General features: G+C 36.8%; 1 protein-coding gene across 4 annotated transcripts in view; it reads left to right on the forward strand.

Annotated features, from left to right (window-relative positions):
* AUTS2 (activator of transcription and developmental regulator AUTS2) overlaps nt 1–20,373 on the forward strand; it is a 1,113,272-nt gene that overhangs the window by 512,204 nt on the left and 580,695 nt on the right. The window lies entirely within an intron of this gene.

Here is a 20,373-nt window from a genome sequence, read left to right on the forward strand (position 1 = left end):
GTGGAAATTGTCTTCTGTCTCCACACCATTGTTAGCTTCCTCATGAAGTACAAGGGGATTGAGAAATTTGGTGAATAAAATAAACAGATGTGAAAGAATCAATTGGTGTCTCCAGCTGCCACCAATCCCCCAACACTCTCATTTTCTCAACATTTCTGTGAGGGGATAGGCTAAGTATTTTTAAACATTTTCTATCTATAGGAATCTTTGTTGTTGGCTGTTGCAAACTCTAATTAGGGAGGTAAGATGAAAACCCAGGGGCTCCTCATGGATATGGGATCTAGCCGTCTGCCTGGTCTCCCTGTCTTCTCCCCCCTCCTCTTTGGCCCCTCAGATTTGGAGAAAGTAGATCATTTTCCAAAACAAAACATGATTTAAGAAAAAAATGATTTGAGGGAAAAAAAAAAAAAAGGTTTCACCAGCCACTGAACTAGATATTTGCTAAAGGGCCTTTGGTTCTAATAGTCCAAGATCCGTGATTCTATCTGCCTCACACCTAAATGTCGGCCACATGGGACCAGCCCTTTTGATAGGCTTTGCTACCTTTCTCCACTGTCCTTTGAGCCACAGGAGTGCAAGGCCATAGTCCCCTTACTGCTTAATGAACACTGCTCTTCAGTGTCAACATTGAAAAGTTTCCAGATTTTGATTGCGTGACCAAGTCTGCCTTTCTTTGAAATTAACAATAATGAACAATGTTTTATATTTGCATTATTCAGTTATGTTAGCACATAGAAATAGGCTATAAACTTATTCTGTCCCATAGCTAGTATATCCTTACTGTCGTAGAGATGATGCAGTAAAGGCTTAAGCAAAGTGCATTGACAGACCCAGAGGGAACGTACAGGTCACTGTCATGGAATTCAGAAAGTAACTTTATTTATTCCCCTACACTGGCTTTAAGGGCAGTTGTTTTATCCTTGTTGGAGATTTCCAAATTACAGAAATGTTGAATTAGTTGGTATGAGCTGTATAAACTGAGCCATGGGCCATGTCAAACCCCAAGGTTTTCTCTGACTACCCACCCAACCTTTATTTTGATAGATTTAGCTGGTCTGGAGTTTTTTGGACTATCAATCAGAATATTTCAGATCAAAGGACTCATTCCTTTGCTTAACTGCTTTAAAAAATATTTTTCCTGAAATTGTAAATTAAATGCCTCCCAGTCCATTGCATAAGAAACTTAGAGCTTGGTGAAATACCAAGAGTATCATTTGAAAAGAGGTTAAAAAACACAACTGGGGCTTGTTAAAAAGGAAAAGTGCTACTTTAACTCCAAGTGTCACATTTTCCTATAGTTAGCTCTAGCAGTAAACAAGAGTTATTGGAGGCTTAGATAGTTTGAGACACTTTACTTTTCTCCCAGTACTTCAGAAGCCAAACATTTAAGACGCATTTTGCTTGTGTAAAAATGTTTATCCATTTAAAACACGATGTCGTTTTAACCAAAGCACCCAGGTGACAAGTGGTTTAGATATAGCGCAGTTAATAAACTGTCAGGTCCTGTACGCATATACTTGAAAGGACCAACACAGTTACCCAAGGATTGGCATTATAAATCACTGTTGGGACTTCCCTGGTGGCGCAGTGATTAAGAATCCACCTGCCAATGCAGGGGACACGGGTTCAAGCCCTGGTCCGGGAAGATCCCACATGCCGTGGAGCAACTAAGCCCGTGTGCCACAACTACTGAGCCTGCGCTCTAGAGCCCTCAAGCCACAGCTACTGAGCCCATGTGCCACAACTACTGAAGCCTGTGTGCCTAGAGCCCATGCTCCACAACAAGAGAAGCCACCGCAATGAGAAGCCCGCGCACCGCAGTGAAGAGTAGCCCCCACTCGCCGCAACTAGAGAAAGCCCGTGTGCAGCAGCGAAGACCCAGAGCAGCCAAAGATAAATAAATAAATAAATCACTATTAACAAACCTAATTTGCTTAGCAGGCTAATGAATGATCTCTAGTTTTCTTATAGTAATTAGCTTCACTAACAGTCATGTTAAAGGGGCCCACCTTATACTACACTTAATTTCTTTCTGAAATTTTTGGTATCTGGTTTGCAGGGTACAAACAAAACAAAACAAACAAGACTATCAGTCTCTATTGATCACTGCCTGGTAATTAATCCAGATTGTAGCTATTCTGGAGTGGAAGCGTTGCCAAAGGTGATGACTGTCTATTAGGGCTTGTAAACTGTAATGTACTCACAGATTTGCAATGGAGTGGTGAAGCCAGATAATTGCAGTGTTTCTTGTCTAAATGTGCTGCTGTGTGTAGTGGCCTCTGATTTTAAGGAGCCATTAAAAATGCAGCAAGGCATAACAGCTGTGGTTCCTAGTGTACTCCAAATATTTCATATATTCATCACATCTCATAAAATCTTGCCGAGACCAACAAATGACTATATGTACAGCTGGAGTGCTCCAGAAGGAAATTGGGGAGAATCTGAATGATGTAGGTAACATTACAGAGACCAGTAAGAACTCACTCAAGCCCACCGTGTGCCACATTTCTCGAATAACTCCCAAAAGTTCTCCATTTCCATTTTAGTTTCTAAAGAAAACATTCACGTTTTCCCTTTTGCAAGAGGATCCTGTCAGTAACTTACCTTTGTGGGAAACAGGCCTGACTCTGCCAAGGTAAATTAGGGCTATATCCTGTGCAGAAAGAATCATGGTAAGTTAGCATCTCAGTCCTAAACACAAAGGAGGCAAGAAATTTGGTTCCCTTAGAATTTATTTAAGACATTTAAAAAATAACTTTGTAACAGAACTAACTCTGTGCTATGAAAACCTGACTTCTCTGAACAAAAGGAGCATTAATACTAGAACATTCTGAGAAGCAAAGGAAACTAGAAAATTCAATGTGTTCTTTTAAACAAATATTAAATAGTTAAGCATCATGCATGACTGAATGGAAGCTTTAAGCTGCATTTGTACAGAGGCATAATATTTTCAAGTTATTTTCATCTGTTGCTAAATTGCCAGCTTTCAATTTGTTAATTAAAATAGACCTATGGGGCTTCCCTGGTGGCGCAGCGGTTGAGAATCTGCTTGCCAATGCAGGGGACACGGGTTCGAGCCCTGGTCTGGGAAGATCCTACATGCCGCGGAGCAACTAGGCCCGTGAGCCACAACTGCTGAGCCTGTGCGTCTGGAGCTTGTGCTCCGCAACAAGAGAGGCCACGACAGCGAAAGGCCCGTGCACCGCGATGAAGAGTGGCCCCCGCTTGCCGCAACTAGAGAAAGCCCTTGCACAGAAACGAAGACCCAACACAGCCAAAAATAAATATAAATAAATAAAAATTAAAAAAAAAATAGACCTATGATTTTGACTTTATGTAGGCTTAGGGTTACAGAACCTCTGGGTAAGAAGGGACTTCAAAAATCACCTTGTGGTATCATACAGTATTTATCTTTCTTTGACTTACCTCACTTAGCATAATGCCTTCAAGGTATATCCATGTTGTCGTGAATGGCAGAAATTCCTTCTTTCTCATGTCTGAATAATACTCCTATATATATATATATATATATATATATATATATATATATATATATGTATAAAAGATGTGAGATCGATCTGTCTATCTCACATCTTCTTTATTCATTTATCCATTGAGAGATACTCGGGTTGTTTCCATATCTTGGCTGTTGTGAATAATGCTGCAGTGAACGTGGGTGTGCCGTTACCCTTTTGAGACATTGATTTCAATTCCTTTGGATATATACCCAGGAGTAGTTTTGCTAGATCATATGGTAGTTCAATTTTTAATGTTTTGAGGAACTCCCATACTGTTTTTCATAGTTGCCATACCAGGTTACATTTCTACTAACAGTGTATAAGGGTTCCCTTTTCTCTGTGTCCTTGTCAGTATTTATCTCTTGTCTTTTTGATAAAAGCCATCTGAACAGATGTGAAGTGATATCTCGTTTTGATCTGCATTTCCCTGATGATTTGTAATGTTGGGCATCTTTTCATATTCATTTTTCTTTGGAAAAATCTCTATTCAGGTCCTTTGCCCATTTTTAATTAGCTTAGGTATCACTTACATGTTGAATCTTAAAAAACTGAACCTGTAAAAACTCAGAGTAGAATGGTGGTTACCAGGGGCTGTGGGCGGGGGAATTGGGAAGATGTTATGGGTAAATACTTGCGACTAGTAGATAAATGAGTTCTATCCTCTGCTTCTTTGTCGAAGATCAGTTGACTATATTTATGTGTGTCTATTTTTGATCTCTCAATTCTATTGCATTAATCTATTTGTCTTTTTTTTTCCCCAATATCACGGAGTCTTGATTATTATAAATAAGTAGATACTTATTTATAATAACTCTTGAAGTTGTGTTTTGTCACTCCTTCAACATTGAATTGGCTATTCTGGGTCTTCTGCCTCTTCATATAAACTTTATTTTTTTTTATTTTATCAATTTATCAATTTATTTATTTATTTATTTATTTTTGGCTGCATTGGGTCTTTGTTGCTGCGCGCGGTCTTTCTTTAGTTGCGTTGAGCAGCGACTACTCTTCATTGAGGTGTGCAGGCTTCTCGTTGTGGCAGCTTCTCTTGTTGCGGAGCACGGGCTCAAGGAATGCGGGCTCAGTAGTTGTGGCACATCGGCTCTAGAGCGCAGGTTCAGTAGTTGTGGTGCACGGGCTTAGTTGCTCCGCGGCATGTGGGATCTTCCCGGACCAGGGCTCGAACCCGTGTCCCCTGCATTGGCAGGTGGATTCTTAACCACTGCGCCACCAAGGAAGCCCCATATAAACTTTAGAATCAGTTTGCTGATATCCAGAAAATGTCCTGCTGGGATTTTGATTGGAATTGTGTTGAATCTATAGATCAGGTTGGGAAGAAATGACATCTTGAGAATACTGAGTTTTCCTATTCATGAACATGAGATATCTCTGCATTTATTTAGTACTTCTTTGATATCTTTCATCAGAGTTTTATAGTTTTCATGATATAAATCTTGAGCATATTTTGTTAGATTCATAATTAAATATTTCACTTTGGGGGTACTTATATAAATGATAATGTGTTTTCAATTTCAAATTCCACTTGTTCATTACTGGTATATAGGAATGTAATTGAATTTTGTAATATTAATCTTGTATCCTGCAACCTTATTCTTTTCACTTATTACTTCTAGGAGGATTTTTTAATATTTCTTTTAGATTTTCTACATAGATGATTATTTCATTTGTGAACAAAGACAGTTGTATTTCTTCCTTCCCAGTCTGTTTACCTTTTATTTCCTTTTGTTGTCTTATTGTATTAGCTACGACTTCTAATATGATGATGAAAAGGAGTGGTGAGAGGGAACATCTTTGCCTTGTTCCTGATCTTATAGCAAAACTGCATTTCTTACCAGTATGTATGATATTAGCTGTAGGTTTTTTATAGATATTCTTTATCAAGGTGTGGAAGTTCCCTTTTATTCTCCCAGTATGCTGAGAGCTTTTTATCATGAATGGGCTATGCCACCAGGGAAGCCCTTAATTCAATATCTTTAATCAGGCCTATTCAGATTATTTATTTCTTCTTGAGTTTTGACAGAAGTCTTTCAAAGAATTGGTCCACTTCATCTAGGTTATCATTTGTGTCATGGAATTCTTCATTGTATTCATTTATTATTTTCTTAATGTCCATGGGATCTGTAGTGATGTCCCCACTTTCATTCTGATATTAATATATTGTGTCTTCTCTTTTTTTTTCCTTAGTTAGCCTGGGTAGAGGCTTATTGATATTATTGACCTTTTCAGAGAACAAGCTTTTGGTTTTATTGATCTTCTGTATTGAGTTTCTGTTTTTAATTTCATTGATTTCTACTCTAATTTTTATAATTTTTTTTCTTCTGCTTACTTGGGATTTAATTTGCTCTAATTTATCTAGTTTTCTTATGTGGAAGCATTGATTACTGATTTTAGAATGATCTTTTCTAATATATGCATTCAGTAGTATAAATTTTCTTTAAGGACTGCTTTCACTGTATTTCACAAATTTGGATGTTATTTTTAACTAAGTGAAAATAAAAATATATTTTATTTATCTTCAGATTTCTTCTTTGACCTATATGTTATTTATAAGTGTAGTATTTCCTGGGAAGATTTTTACTTTTCAAAAGTATCACTTTGAACACCCTCACCCCGACCAACCTAGAAGCATTTGATTTGTAACAAGCTTCTCAAGAGATTTTGGAGGAGTCATCCCAACACATGTTCATAGACTTTAGTTGTACATATGCATAATGTAATTTGAGAGACCTCAGCAGTTGTAATTACCAGCTGATTTAATTATAAGCACATTTGTTTTAGGAAATTTTTATCTGTATCTTATCTTTTCTTGCTATACTATCACTTGTCCAAGACCCATTTAGATATTTATCTAAATCTTACATTTAATTTTACTTGATCATTTTTCTGCCACATAGTTACTTTGTCATACTTATGTGAAGATCTTCATTAAGTTTTGTGTAGGATGTGTTTATACTTGGGGAAAGCAGGAAGAAGACTGCATTGGTTTTTGGTAGAATTACTTTTATGGGTCCAGGTACTCCTCTATTTGAGAAAATTACCCAGTGAGTTTTATTTATAATACATTACATTTTTGTGAACAGAATCTGTATTTCGAACTCTATCAATTTCTACATACATAAGATTTCTTTAGGCAACAGATAGCTTGTTTAATGTTTTTAGTCCTGATTCCAGTCATCAGGCTAATTTTATTACATTTTAACTCCTCTTTCCATCATTCAGCAATAGTCTCGTTCTTGGTTCATTTACTCTTTTGAAGGAACGGAATTATTTATGTATTTTTCCTTTTCTCCTATTTTCTGCTCTCCAACCCCCAGCCACATTTCATCCTATAACATGATAAAATTGCAAAATATGAGCCTGAATAATAAAGGATTGCTTCACTGATCGCTAAACATTTAATATAGTGCTTTTAAACTCATTCCAGGTCATTGTGCTGTCAATTAGTTTGATTACAAGCATTTAAGCTGTCACATATAAAGCCTTCTGTTTCTTAGGGTTTCAGTTTCAAATCATGAAAAATGAGTACTCTGTACTTCTCTCTGGACAGAGATCACTTTTAATATTTTGGAAGAAATCTATGCCTTTTAGAAAGATCATTCACAGTTTCAGAGCCTGGAATAATCTGATATGCAGTTTTGGACCAGTGATTCAATTTTATTAAAAAATTTAAGAGTGTGCATTTGAACATATGTGTAAGTAGGTGACTATCAAAGCCACCTCTTTATTTTCATTTTTGTATATAGTCCACATTTGCAAATCATTAGAACTTTGGAACCTAAACATCATTGGGTGACTGATATTTTGTCTGAGAGAGTGGAAGGATTTCAGAGAATTAAACAAAAGGTTCTAATGTAGCACCCTCAACACAAGGAAGTAGTTGAAGAGTGTTTGTAGATAGAAAATAAAATCCGAAGATATTAAAGTTTTGTACAGTTGATTCGTTTGTTGAAAGGTGGTTTTCAAAGCAAAGGTAAAATCATGACTCATATATTATAAAATGTACATGTTTCAAAGATTTTATTTAATAAATAATGATGAAATTAGATATTTCAGATATTATAACTCTCCCAATTCAAAGGAGAATCCAAAGAACAGACACAATTATAGATGAGGAATATTGAATGAATATGAAAATGGAAGCAGACATGGCTTTGAGGGAAGTCAGTTGTGCCTCAACATGACAAGACAGAATTTGCTTGATTATAGATAATCATTATTTTACATTGCTGTTACATATCTAGAATTTACAGAGTTGGAAGTTAGCTCTCATGAAATGAGAAAAACATAATGCTGAAGAGTTCACCATAAGCAATGCATAGTGTTCCTTTGAAGCATAGATCTTCCCCTATTTAATAAAAAATAGTCTCAAAGGAAGGTTGGTTTCATTAGATTTGGTGTGATTATTTACATAGGTGCAGCAAGAATACCTATGTAAATAAACATCTTAAAGTTTGCTTTTGTTGGAAGGTTTTATATGACTCTCCTACTGCACAAGTCTCTAGTATTTGCTGTCTTTAGGCTGGGAACTCAAACCCAGGAAACTCCACTACCTGCAGTACCTGTATATTTGGGTGAATTTCTTTCTTCTCAAAGTTCCCTAAATATCCCAAAGTGGCCTGCCAGGAAGTCACCTTCTTTCCTAGTTTTAAGACTGGACCCTATAAGCCAGGTACCAGGCTAGTTTTTCTAGGAGGGTCTTTTAAGTAATGGCTCTGTAAGGTCAACCTTGATTCTTTAAAAGTGTCCAACTATATCTGATTAAATAAGCATTACCCTCAAATATGGCATTCCAGACAAGACCTTGGAATTTTTCCAGGTATATCCTGGTAAACAGGAAGACCAATTCTTATTGAACCTTTGCAAATAACTCTTTCCATGAAAAGTAAGAAGACATAGAGTTTCTGAATTCTGGGAGGTGAATGAGAATAAGATACCATTTAAAAATATTTTAGTTTCTAAAGCAGAATCTACTAAATTGTTATGGATTGTAAGTAAATTAAGACAAAAGAGAAAGCGGTTCCTTATGTAAACAGAAAATAGGACATTAAAACAGTATCAGTGTTATTTCAAACAAACAAAAATCCCACTGATGAACCCTCATCACTTCATTCAGTCCTGTATAATTCATTCTTGCTCCACTGGATCTTGGGTTATTAATCTCATGAATTTGTCTGCTTCTCAACTTTCTCAGCTCAGCTTATTGAGGTCCTCAATAAGTTTTAAGAGTGTTGAAAATGTGTCTGAAAACCAAAAATCTTCAGAACCACTACTTTAGGGCAAAGATGTTCTTTTCCTTGAAAAACAGAAGCACATAGAGCTTTAACATACAGAGTTATATTTCTTACAAACTCTTGTTCTTAAATATAATGTCAACTTTTTATATTATAACTTTTAGCTAAAGTAACTAACTTCTATTTCACAGGAAAAAAATAAAAACTGAAGGGGTGGATAATTGTGAACTGCCTGTCACATATCAGCATTTTAGCAAAGATCATGAATAAGCATAACTAATTTTCTACAGCCATACACATCTCTTATACAATCTTGTAAAGTATCAGAAATGAACATATTCATTAACTTGGTTGAAATATACAGCCTCTCTGTAGCTTATAAAAATAAAAACCAAAACCATATACATTTAAAAATAGGATTAGTAATCAATATTTCAGTATTCATTCTTAGATATGGCCTAGGTAACTAATGAATATCCATTAAATAACTCAATTTAATATTAGTTTCAGGTTTTAAGATACTTAAAAATCTTGGAAATTATGTTCAAGCCGACATACTGCAACAAAATTACTGTTGAATGAAGTTCATTAGAATAATTATTCAATATAGTCAAATTAATTTTTTTGTAATCTGGAACATAAAGGAGAAATAATGGTAGCTTATTTGAGCAGTAAACCTGTATACATTTAAAAAGGACATTTCAACTAGAATTAAAATATACAATTGTATTACACTTAACACTGATAAATCAGAGAATACATAGCTGTTTTTACTAAACCAAATTTTATTAAACTAATCTTATTTGGCAGGTTTTCACCTAAATTATGTGAACTTAGATTTGTAAAATGTTTTTGAGTTGGTTTATGTAAGAATTATTTTTTAATCTATGACGTTTAAAGTATTAGAAATATAATTTCTTGCTTTCTGGTAATTTTAGGAATGTTTAGTTTATGTAAGCCCTTATTTATACTAAGTACCCTACTAGAACAGAACTCTTTTAAGTTTAGAGACTTTATAATCTTATTATTAATACTATCTGTTGGAAGGAAAACATTGCACACACATTTTAAGGTAGAGGCCATTCTGAATTACAGATACTTAGGTCTACAGATAGAGAGCTTACTATTCCAATTCTAAAATTTTAGGCATATGTAAAGAGTAAATGCAGAAACACACAAAAACCTCACTGATGGAAGATGCAAAGAGCTGTTCTCCTTCCTTGTGGACACAAAATTCTTAGTTATTTGAGCTCAAAACAGATAAATAGACAAGAAAGACTAACATACCAGGATTTCTGTTGCTTCTCAAGTGTCTTCAATGATAGACATCCACATGTGATGTTTGGTACATTTCTACAGAATCTTTTCTGTGGTATAGTGTACATTTGTAGTTAACACTGATTATTTCACAGATGGGCCTGCCTCTGTTTTACTTTCTGTGGATATAGTAGCCGTAAGTAAAACAAAGTCTCTATCCTCATGACACTTGTAGTCAATCAAATTAATTCATAATATGCCAACTGATGGTAAGATAGCTAAAGAAAAATATTTATAAAGAGCTTTGGGCTTTTAGTCACTATAGAGTAACAGGGACTAAATTTAATATCCCATCAGAAAAAAAAAATGACAAAATACATTAAACAGAAGTTTGCAAAACACTGGACATAAGGCAGTGAAGTACAGTAGTGCCTGAGAGACAGGAAATGAATGTAGTGATTCCTATGATTATCCCAACTTACTGTCTTTGAGAGAGTTTCAGGCCTTCATGCAGGGTTGGGAGGTAGCTTACGGGTACCAGGTGGAGCCCAGCAGACTTCTCTGCATTAGGGGAAGATACTGAGAATCTGGGAAGAACAAGGTAGCTAGGACTCAGGACTAGAGAGAAAGAATTCCAGAAATCTCCAGAGGATTGCTTTCCATTATTTAGCCAAGTCCTAGTCAGCTCACACATGTGAAAAAATTGCCTGAGGCCTGGGAATGAACCATCCAAAAGAATTAGTGAGAATAGTGTTTGGCACTCACACATAGCAAGGAACAGTGCCTGTTCCCACCAGCAAGATGGGAAAACCTCCAGATTCATGAGGTATTGGGTCATGTACATAGTAGGGTCTTTCCTCATTATTGAGGAATAATTGACTGAGCATTGCTGCAGTCTCCCCTAACACATTTTAAATGAATGATCTGAAAGGATGAACCTTTTTTCAAGTAACTTAACCGAATCATAGAACTATTATGTAGCATTTAATTCAAAATAATCAGATTTGCAAGGAATCGAGAATATGATTCATAATGAGAAAATCAGTCAATCAAAAGCAACCCTGATCTGATATAGATGTTAGCAACAGAGAACATTTAAAAAGTTACTGTAATTGTGTTCCATATATTCAGAAAGTTAAGTAATACAAGAACAAAATCAAACTTCTAGAAATAACTACAAGGTGTGAGATTAAAACATAAGCAATTAACAGATTAGATATTGCAGGAGAAAAGATGGGTGAACTTGAAGTCATAGGGATAGAGACTATGCAAAATGAAACATTAAGAGAATAGAAAATTTAAAAAATGAACAGAGCACCAGTGGGCTGTGTGTCAGCTTCATACAGCCTAATATATATGTTCTTGGAGTCCCCAAGGAGAGAAGAGTGAGGGGACAAAAAATATGAAACAATGTCTGAAATTTTTCAGTATTTGATGAAAACTATAAGCCTACAGAGCTAAACACAAGAAATATGAAGAAAACATCATGCAAAAAACAAGACACATTATAGGCAGATAAGGAAAACAAGACACATTATAATCAGATTTCTCAAAACCAGTGAGAAAGAGAAAATCTTATAAGTAGCCAGAAAAACAAACACACAAACAAAAGACCTAAGTGCAGGGTAGCAAAGATAAGGATGACAGTAAATTTCTTGTCCGAAAAAATGCAAGTGAGGAGACAGTGGAGCAACATCTTTAAAGTACTGATGGATAAAAATGCCAACCTAGAATTTTATACCCATTGACTATATCTTTCAAAGGACACTGATAAGAGGATGAAAAGATAATACACAGGCTATGAGAAAATTTTTGCAAAGTATATATCTGATAAAAGACATATTCAGAATGTATTTTTAAAAAACTCAATATTAAGTAATAAAAAAACCCAGCAACCAAATTAAAACCTGGGCAAAAGATTTGACTAGATAATTCATGAAAGAAGAGATACAGATGGCAAATAAGCACATGAAAAGATGGTCCATATCTTTAGTCATTACAGAAATCAGTTATCACTATGCATCTAATAAAATGACTGACCACAACAAGTTGGCGAGGATATGAAGGAATTGGAATTTTTCAGTACTGCTGGTGGGAACAATCAATTTGGAGAACAGTTTGGCAGTTTTTTAAAAAAGTTAAACATATCTGCAATATGTTCTAGCCATTCCACTCCTAGATTTTTACCCAAATAAAAAGAAAGTACATGTCCATACAAAGACTTTACATGGGTATTCATAGCAGCTTTATTTGTAATTGTCAAAAATTGGAAATGGTCCAAATGTCCATTGTCAACTGAATGAATAAACAGTTGTGGTGTGTACACACACACACACACACACACAGAATCCTACTCAGAAATAAAGGGGAACAAGCTATTGGTGCATGCAACAACATGCATGAATCTCAAAATAATTATGCTTACTGAAAGAAGCTACATACAAAAAAGAGTGAATATTATGTTTTCATTTATATAAAATGCTAGAAAATGCCAATGAAACTGCAGTAACAGAAAACAAGTCTGTGGTTGCCTGGAGAGGCAGGTGCAGAGAGGGAGGGTTGGGATGGAGGGATTACTGAGAGGCGTGAGTAAAATTTTTCGGGTTAAAGATATATTCTTTATCTTGATTGTGATGACAGTTTCACAGATCTATTCATATGTCAAAATTTATCAAACAGTACATTTTAAATGCATGAAGTTTATTATGTTTCAATTATACTTCAATAAAGCTGTCTTCAAAAGACTAAGACTATTTTCCTGCAGTTTGTAATGCCTGTGGATCTATCTCCATCTTTTCCTATCTTCCTGTGTTTTAAACACACCAACCTATTGTACCCTAATGCCTGTCTCTAGCTCAGACAACTAAACACAAAAATTCATTCTGAAGCAGGTCACGATGCACATTTCCATCAGAGAAATATCTCAACAGTCCCTTGTTAAATGTTCAGAGATACATGATTGTGCCTTATGAAGCAAATACATCCCGTTTTTATAGAATTAGGGAAGAGAAAATGCATACAAAAGAGCCCAATCCTTTTCCGGTACCCTTTTATGTCAGAGCTCAAAATTGCTGTCTGATAAAATGTAGGCCACCAGATTGAATTACTTCATTGAACTACTGCTGTCCTCTGTTAATGGTAATTGCACAGATATAGCAGTCTTTCTTGGCAACATCTCAGATATTTACCTCCCACTGTTTTTCAATTCAAACTTTTGATGAAAATATTCCCAGTACTTCTTTAAAGCAGACATCCAACTGTCTTTCTTGACGAAAGCAAGGTCTCTAAATCAGATCCTGACAATTTGTGACACAGCAGTCTATCCAAATCACCTTTTACCTATGTCACTATGTCATTTCCTGGAGAAAAATGTGCCCATCAACCCGGCGTTTCTGTAGGTTCGGAAGGCTGGAAGTTTGGTGTGCCAGCAAAAGTGGGAGAGGAAAAAGGGAAAAGCATTTTCTTCCTTTGACTTGGAAGGAATTCAGTAAGGGCCTTACCTGATCTCATAAGCAAGTAAAGGATTTGTATATTTTGAAGATACAGGGAAAAATCAGATGTTTGTTGTTTGTAAGATAATTATGAGTAGAATAATTTATAAAAGTTACCCCTTAAATTATTGGAGGCAGTAAAACAAGGTTAATTTTTATTGTTCTTCTTCTTAACTTCATCTGTTACGTTACTTAAATACAACAATATTTAGCATCTTATTTCCTTCTCAGGGGCTCATTTTCTGTTGTACCTCCTGTTTTGAACTGAGTAGACTACATCTCACCAAATAAATGTTGTATAAACAGTGCCATTGGCATGTACCATGATTGACTCTGCCTGATGATAGCGTGGTGGCTGGAGTGCAGAACATGGTAACGAGGAGGGCAAACGTGGCATAAGATCAACCAGATTGGCCTCAGAGTGAGACTCACTGCTTGTATCTCCGGCTGTGGTTGGTTGGGAACTTTTTTTTCTTTTTATTATTGGAAGGGTATTTTTGATAATTGCTTTCTTGCATCAAATTGTAGCATCGTGTGTTTGATGGATGGGTTAGCTTTAGGAGCTGTGGGAGGCCCTCTGAGGACCTGCTTTCCAGTTTTAGTGAGTAAGAAGCTAACAGCATGGCAAGCACACTCCCTGCTGCCAGCCTGGTTTTGTTCTTCTCAGGTGTAAGTCTCCTTATAGAAATGTGCCTAGGAATCATGTTGGCCCAGGATTGGCCTTACTTGGTGGCCCTGGTATGCTGGGTTGTCTCTCATTGAGAGTGGTCTCACTCAAGGCCTGTTCAGCTTTGGGGAGAAAAGTGAGCAAAACCATGGGCTGAACAGTGGAGAAATCAATTTGGAAATAAAGAAGCTCAGATTTGGGTTCATACTTTTAACAAACAGTGAAAGACTTCTAGGAGGATGGGGCAAGTAGGTAGTAAGAAAAGAGGTTTAAGAGAAAGTCTTTATCTGCACGGGGGGTGGGTCTTGAATCCATCTAGTTGGTACGCTTTTTATGGCCTCAAAATACATTTAGAAGCAGGTAGTCCTTCTTCCCCCCCCCCCGCCTCCCCCCCCCCACCGCCTCCGCTTTTTTGTTGTTGTTTGTTTTGTTTTAAGATGAGGAATTTTCGTCCTTTAGAAGAGGAAAGCCAGCACTGTTGCAATGAAGCCTCTATTGACTGCCTGCCTTAGGTTCCTAATCCTGTGACTTGGTATTCATCCATATCTGTCCTCATCTTCATTAGGATCAAAGGCCATGCAGGGAGGGGCCACCAGGAAAATAAATAATAAATTCATAGCTTGTTAAAGCTTGGGTCCCCAAATACCCAACTCCTATCCTTTCCCTCTGGCTTGAATTCTCCATACTGAAGCCTGGGATCACACTTTACCAGGGTGACGTGATATTCATGAACTAAGGAAGAAAAGGACTGGCTACCACACCTATTTGGAGGTGAGAGAGGAGACAGTGTGGGCCCATTTGTAGAAGAGTCATCTGCATCTGGAATAGAACCCCAACCTAGAATATTGCTGTCTGCCAGGGCAGGAAGTGCTATCAGTTTCTGGCTCAGTAGGGACGCCCGAAGCACCCTGCTGGTTTTGTCTGCTGACATGTGGAAAGTGCTGACCTTTTGTCTGACCTTGATCGCCTCTGTCCACAATTTCACTTAACCCTTTTTGCAGAAGAAGGAACACAAGTGACAACCTCAACTAACCTGTTCCTTGAGAATATCATTCCCTTTCTGCCACATCACCTTTGACTCTCTCATACTGTCTTCTCTTCTTGGCTCCTGTTCCCTCATACTCTGTTGACACAGAGTTTGTAAAGTCCAAGAGATGTAGCAATGCCAGTAAGAGCTAAATTACTTGCAGCTGGCTGTGCCACCTGTGCCTATCAAATTTCAGCCAAAGCATTTGCTTTCCCAGAATGCTCTGTTATGGGGAATTGGAAAGTGACTCACAGTGGGGGCAGCAGAGGGCTGAGTAGAAGAGAGGCCTTTTTCTCTGGGCTCTCCTGTGAGGACAGAACTGTAAAGTAGAATTTCAGATGGTCTCAAATCCCCTCTTTCTGCCTCTCATGGAATCACTGGCCCCAGAGGCACCCTGAGAGATTTCTGAGTTAAACTTCAGCCTTTTGGTGGGCTAAGAGAACAGACCTCAGCAAGCAGATCTGTTGTGGGCCTCCAGGGCTGACAGCTCCGTACCCTGCTTCTGGTTGTTTAGTTGAGGATTCTTGTGATTTCTTACATCTCCCAAGATCTCTCTCTGATTCCATTTTGTCTCCTTTTTTTTTTTGGTCCTTTATGTACTTGCAGAACAATTTCTCAGCTTTGAACCTCTGTCTCATAAAAGGTCCTTCATATAATTTTGGAAAAATGATTAACATTTTCATTTAATCTAAATGCATTATTCTACAATTCTCTACATTTACCATTACTTAGTATTCTCTCGTCTCTGTTAAATCATTTCTTATTTACAGTCATTGTTCATCACTTGTATCTTGATCATCCTTTGGTATTTTTCTTTGTATACACTCTCTCTTTTTTCTTATTTTTTTGTTTGTTCTTTCATTTCACTCTCCTCTAGAGCCTGTAATTATCCAAGCACTTTGAAAAGTCTCAGCATAGGGGGATAAAAGATATATATAGTTTCTGCTCTTAAGGGCTAGATTCTTAGGCTGGAATGCCCATGGGGAAATTGAAAATTACTCCTGGTAGAACCCACTTCATTTGAGAACAACTACCTTAATGAGTTCATGGCCTTGTGATGTGAGAGAACTTTGAAGCAAACGATTATAATGCGAGTGTGATGCCCCTCTCAGAAATATAAAAGTGCAAACTAGGAAGCTTTCTGGTGTGATGCCTGAACTGGTTTTTGAAGTAGGAGTGGAATGATTAAAGCCAGGTGATTGAAGAAGGGGGGAGGTGCATTCCACGGAGCACCATGTGGAAGAGCCCAAAGGCTCGAGGTTTGATGATTTCATTGACCTGCAGGTATTTTGAAATGTTTAGAAAGTATAAGAATGAGGCTAGGAAGGGGCCAGGTCACAAATAGTCTTGATGAGTCTTCTTAAAGAGTTTGCATTTTATAATGAGGATGATGGAGAGCCACTGAAAGACATTAAGTAGTAGAGGGATGAAATTAGATGTGTGTATGAAACAGGTCACTCAAGCAGTATTGTGGAAGATGGTTTTTGTAAGGGTGAGTTTGGAAGCAAAAAAGATTCCAGGAAAAATGATTGTGATGACAGTGTGATTGGGAGAGAAGGGGGACAGTTCTCGAGATATTTAGGATATAGAATGGACAGGACTCAGTCAGTGAGTAAATGTGGTTGTGAGAAGCCTCCAAGGATGACTGTTGAGTATCTGCATTCTTCAACTGAGTTAATGCTGGTACCATTCTCCAAGAAAGGCAGTAGAGGGTAGTTATTAGGAGCATGTACTTGAGTCCACTTGGTTACTGAGTTCCATTTTGGATGTGTTGATCTTCACAAGGCTTGTGGGGTGTCCAAGGAAAGACATGCTGTGGGAGTGTGAGTCTGGAGCTCAGAGGAGCAGCATGCTCTATAGATACGGTTTGGTGTTCCATGCAGTGCATGAGTGGAATTTCCCTTTCAGAAAAAAAAAAAATGTGGTAATTTGTGATAATTTATGTGTTGAGCTTGTGAGATTCTTGCTTCTGTGTGATTTACCTAGAGGACTATAGAGCTCACTGGATCAAAGGCAATAAATAGACAAATAATGATCTATCCATGATATATTCCCCTCATTATTATTAGTGAGGGTATATTACCTATTTCTTTGGACCAAAGCATAATTTTAGAAAACTCTGGATAAACAGCTTTCATTTTTTAATTTATTGCTCTGCTCTCCTTTGATTGCTTTTGCTGTAGTGTCAACCTGCATCTTATTTTAATCTCCTCTCAGAACACTGATGATTCCACAGCCCTGTTAGAATACATTTTGGGAGATTCCATTTCGTTAAGGCTGTTTCAAGGACGTACGGCATGAGATGATGATGATATGGCATCTTTGGAGGATGCCTTGGTTTCTGTCCTGCTGAATCTCCCACACGTTTGAAGCAGTTGTTATCTTCTCTGCTAGCTCATGCGACTTGTTAGATCACTGTTTGTGGGTGTCACAAAATGTTGGCAGGACCCCAGTGTGAAACACATTGTGAAATACATGTGGTTAAACTTCTCTGAATTTGTGTGTCAGTCAAAACAAAGTGGCTTAAACGAGTAAGTGGATTTCAAAAGAAGCTTGAAGATTCTAGAGCAGAAATGGAACATGGAACTTTGTAGGTCAGTTTTTTAGTATTGAATTCAGGGAATCATACGTAGGAGGGAGTGTACAATATAGTAGAATTCTGATTAGGATCAGTTAGGATTTTAGCTGACAATATTACAAACAGACAGCAGTTTTTTATTATAACATGTATAGTTCCCAAACATAATGCCATGGGATGCTGGGGATGTTTAGATACTAAAGTTGTGCAGATTTTCAAGGAGGAACCAGATAACTTAAAAACTCTACATACAATTTTTGTTTGTTTGTCTTTTTATCAGAAAGGATAGTGAATGAATTGTCAGACAGTGAAAATTTTAAATCATGTATTCCAATATATTTTGCAATTCTCATTTAACTTCACTAATATTTAATATGCATGTTTATCCAACGAAGACGATAGAATTTTATTGTAGTTGAGACATTACAAGCATTTGTTTGTTTCTTCTCTTCATCAGGGTGATGTCAGCATGGTTTCTCCTTTACTTTTACCTCCCCTGCTGTTTTGCAGTCTTGAATAGGTGCCTATAGGACATTTCTTGTGGCTTACCCATACCCTTTGCTTTTATCTCATCAAAGGATAATTAGATGGTCTTTTCTATATGTATTAACCAAAAAGTACATATTTTGGTATGTATTTTTACATTCTTTTTACATGCGGCTTTTAGCAACACCCATAATTGTAATGATATTTGCCCCAATATTATCTTTACTCTCACCTTCCATACAAGAGGACTTATTAATTTAACAGGGTATGTTATGTTAATAAAATGGTTGATGGCAAAATATGTTTGGACTTGTTGAAAGACCGTGATGTTGATGCTGAAATCACTGAGAAAGGTAGCCCATCATGTAAAGAAAGCTGGCCTGGATTCTGATGACCCTCCTGCTTTAACCAGTGGCGCTAGATCTTTCTCCTACAGAAAGCTCTCTGCTCACTTTAATTTTAAGTGTGTGAACTCTTGACTTGAGGACTTTATCGGAGTTTACCCTCTGCAAGGCTCACTGAAAAATTAATTCCTAACTCATTAAGCAATTCCTGGATTACCCAATATTAGCCTTATAGATTATGTTTTTGATGGCTTGTTAGTTGGCATAGGTGACTAAATTTGACACTCAAAAAAGATAGCTTTAGTGTTTTTCTTTTCACACTGTTGTAAGCTTTCTAATTTTTATCCCTCTAATACATTAAGTCATAGTTGACTTTTCTGCTCTGGCTGTCAGTGTCAGGAACTGTGCTTCTGTACATTAACATGCAGACATTTGTGAAAGGTCCTTTATCGATGTCTCAATCTGGTGAATTGAAGAATAATGTACTAGCTACATCAAACTGTTTATTCCTCCTAAGCCAATTGTTATCTTTTGCAGTACTTCCAATGAAATTGTAATTTTTTTTAGCAGATTCTTTTCTGATGGAGCTGTGATTTGCAATAATCTTGTCAAGCCAAGCTCAAAATACTACTAAATGAAGACATTTCTGGAAGGGAATGATTGTAAATTGCATGCAAATTTCAACTTGGCTGGAATTAATCAATATGGAAACAGAACTTGTGAGTTCCTGAGATAATGATGCTGAAACTAATCCCATTGAGTTTTATTTCCATGGGAATTAGGTATTTATTTTGATTTAAATCTCTCTTTTTTCTTGAAGACAAAGGTCCAGTTTTTGAGTCTTTTAATAATAACTTTTTGGGGGATAGAGAGATGTTATAAAGGAAACAGGAGTAAAACTAAGCATCTGACTTCTTCTGTGGGGACATCTGGCATTTCCTATTTAATTTACTGTGCCTATTTAATGAAATTTTCCCCCAGTTTTTCTTGCTCATTTTTTTCCACTGAAAATTCTAAGGCTTATGATATAGTAGGTGACACAGTCTTTAGTATATATTAAATATGCAACATTGGTCTAAATGACATATTCTCTCATTTATATCAATTTCCTAGGGGGATCCCGTCTCATTGGGGTTGTGTGTGTGTGTGTGTGTGTGTGTGGTTTTCATTTGCCATAGAGTCTCACTTTCTGGGGAACAGATCACTCACTATCTTTGACTTTTTAATGCCTCCTGGCTTTTGCAATAATTCTCTTTTTCTTTGATTTTCAGGATTAGGCTTTTTGCCTTTTATTGTTGTACTTGGCCCCTAAATCTGTTAGCCTTAGATTTTTTGTTTCTCACCTTTTCTTCAAGCTTTTAGGTGAAGAATTTGCAGATAGAAGGTCTTATCACTGGTATATTGTATATCACCAATGCATTAGTGTTATATCCGTAAATCCTCAGAGCCCGACAACTTACTTCCCAACCCCTTTAGAGTACTTTAAGAGTTCCTTTATTTATAGCCCAGTTTAAATCCCACTGGGTAACACTCCATAAACCTGCAGTGACATCCAGTGGCCTCATGGTGTAATTTTTTACAAAATTTTCCAAAGGAATTATAGGGGCAGTAATTCCGTCAAGGAAAAATACTGGAGTTATTGAAGGGGGTTCTTTAAGTATATTACCTTCCAAGTAGTTACTGACATACCCCATCATAGGATTCTAGGAGAATGATTATTCATTTCTTGGTTTTTAAATGGAAGAATGACAACCTG

The sequence above is a fragment of the Balaenoptera acutorostrata genome, chromosome 15, assembly GCF_949987535.1.
Source record: "Balaenoptera acutorostrata chromosome 15, mBalAcu1.1, whole genome shotgun sequence".
Taxonomy (NCBI): Eukaryota; Metazoa; Chordata; class Mammalia; order Artiodactyla; family Balaenopteridae; genus Balaenoptera; species Balaenoptera acutorostrata.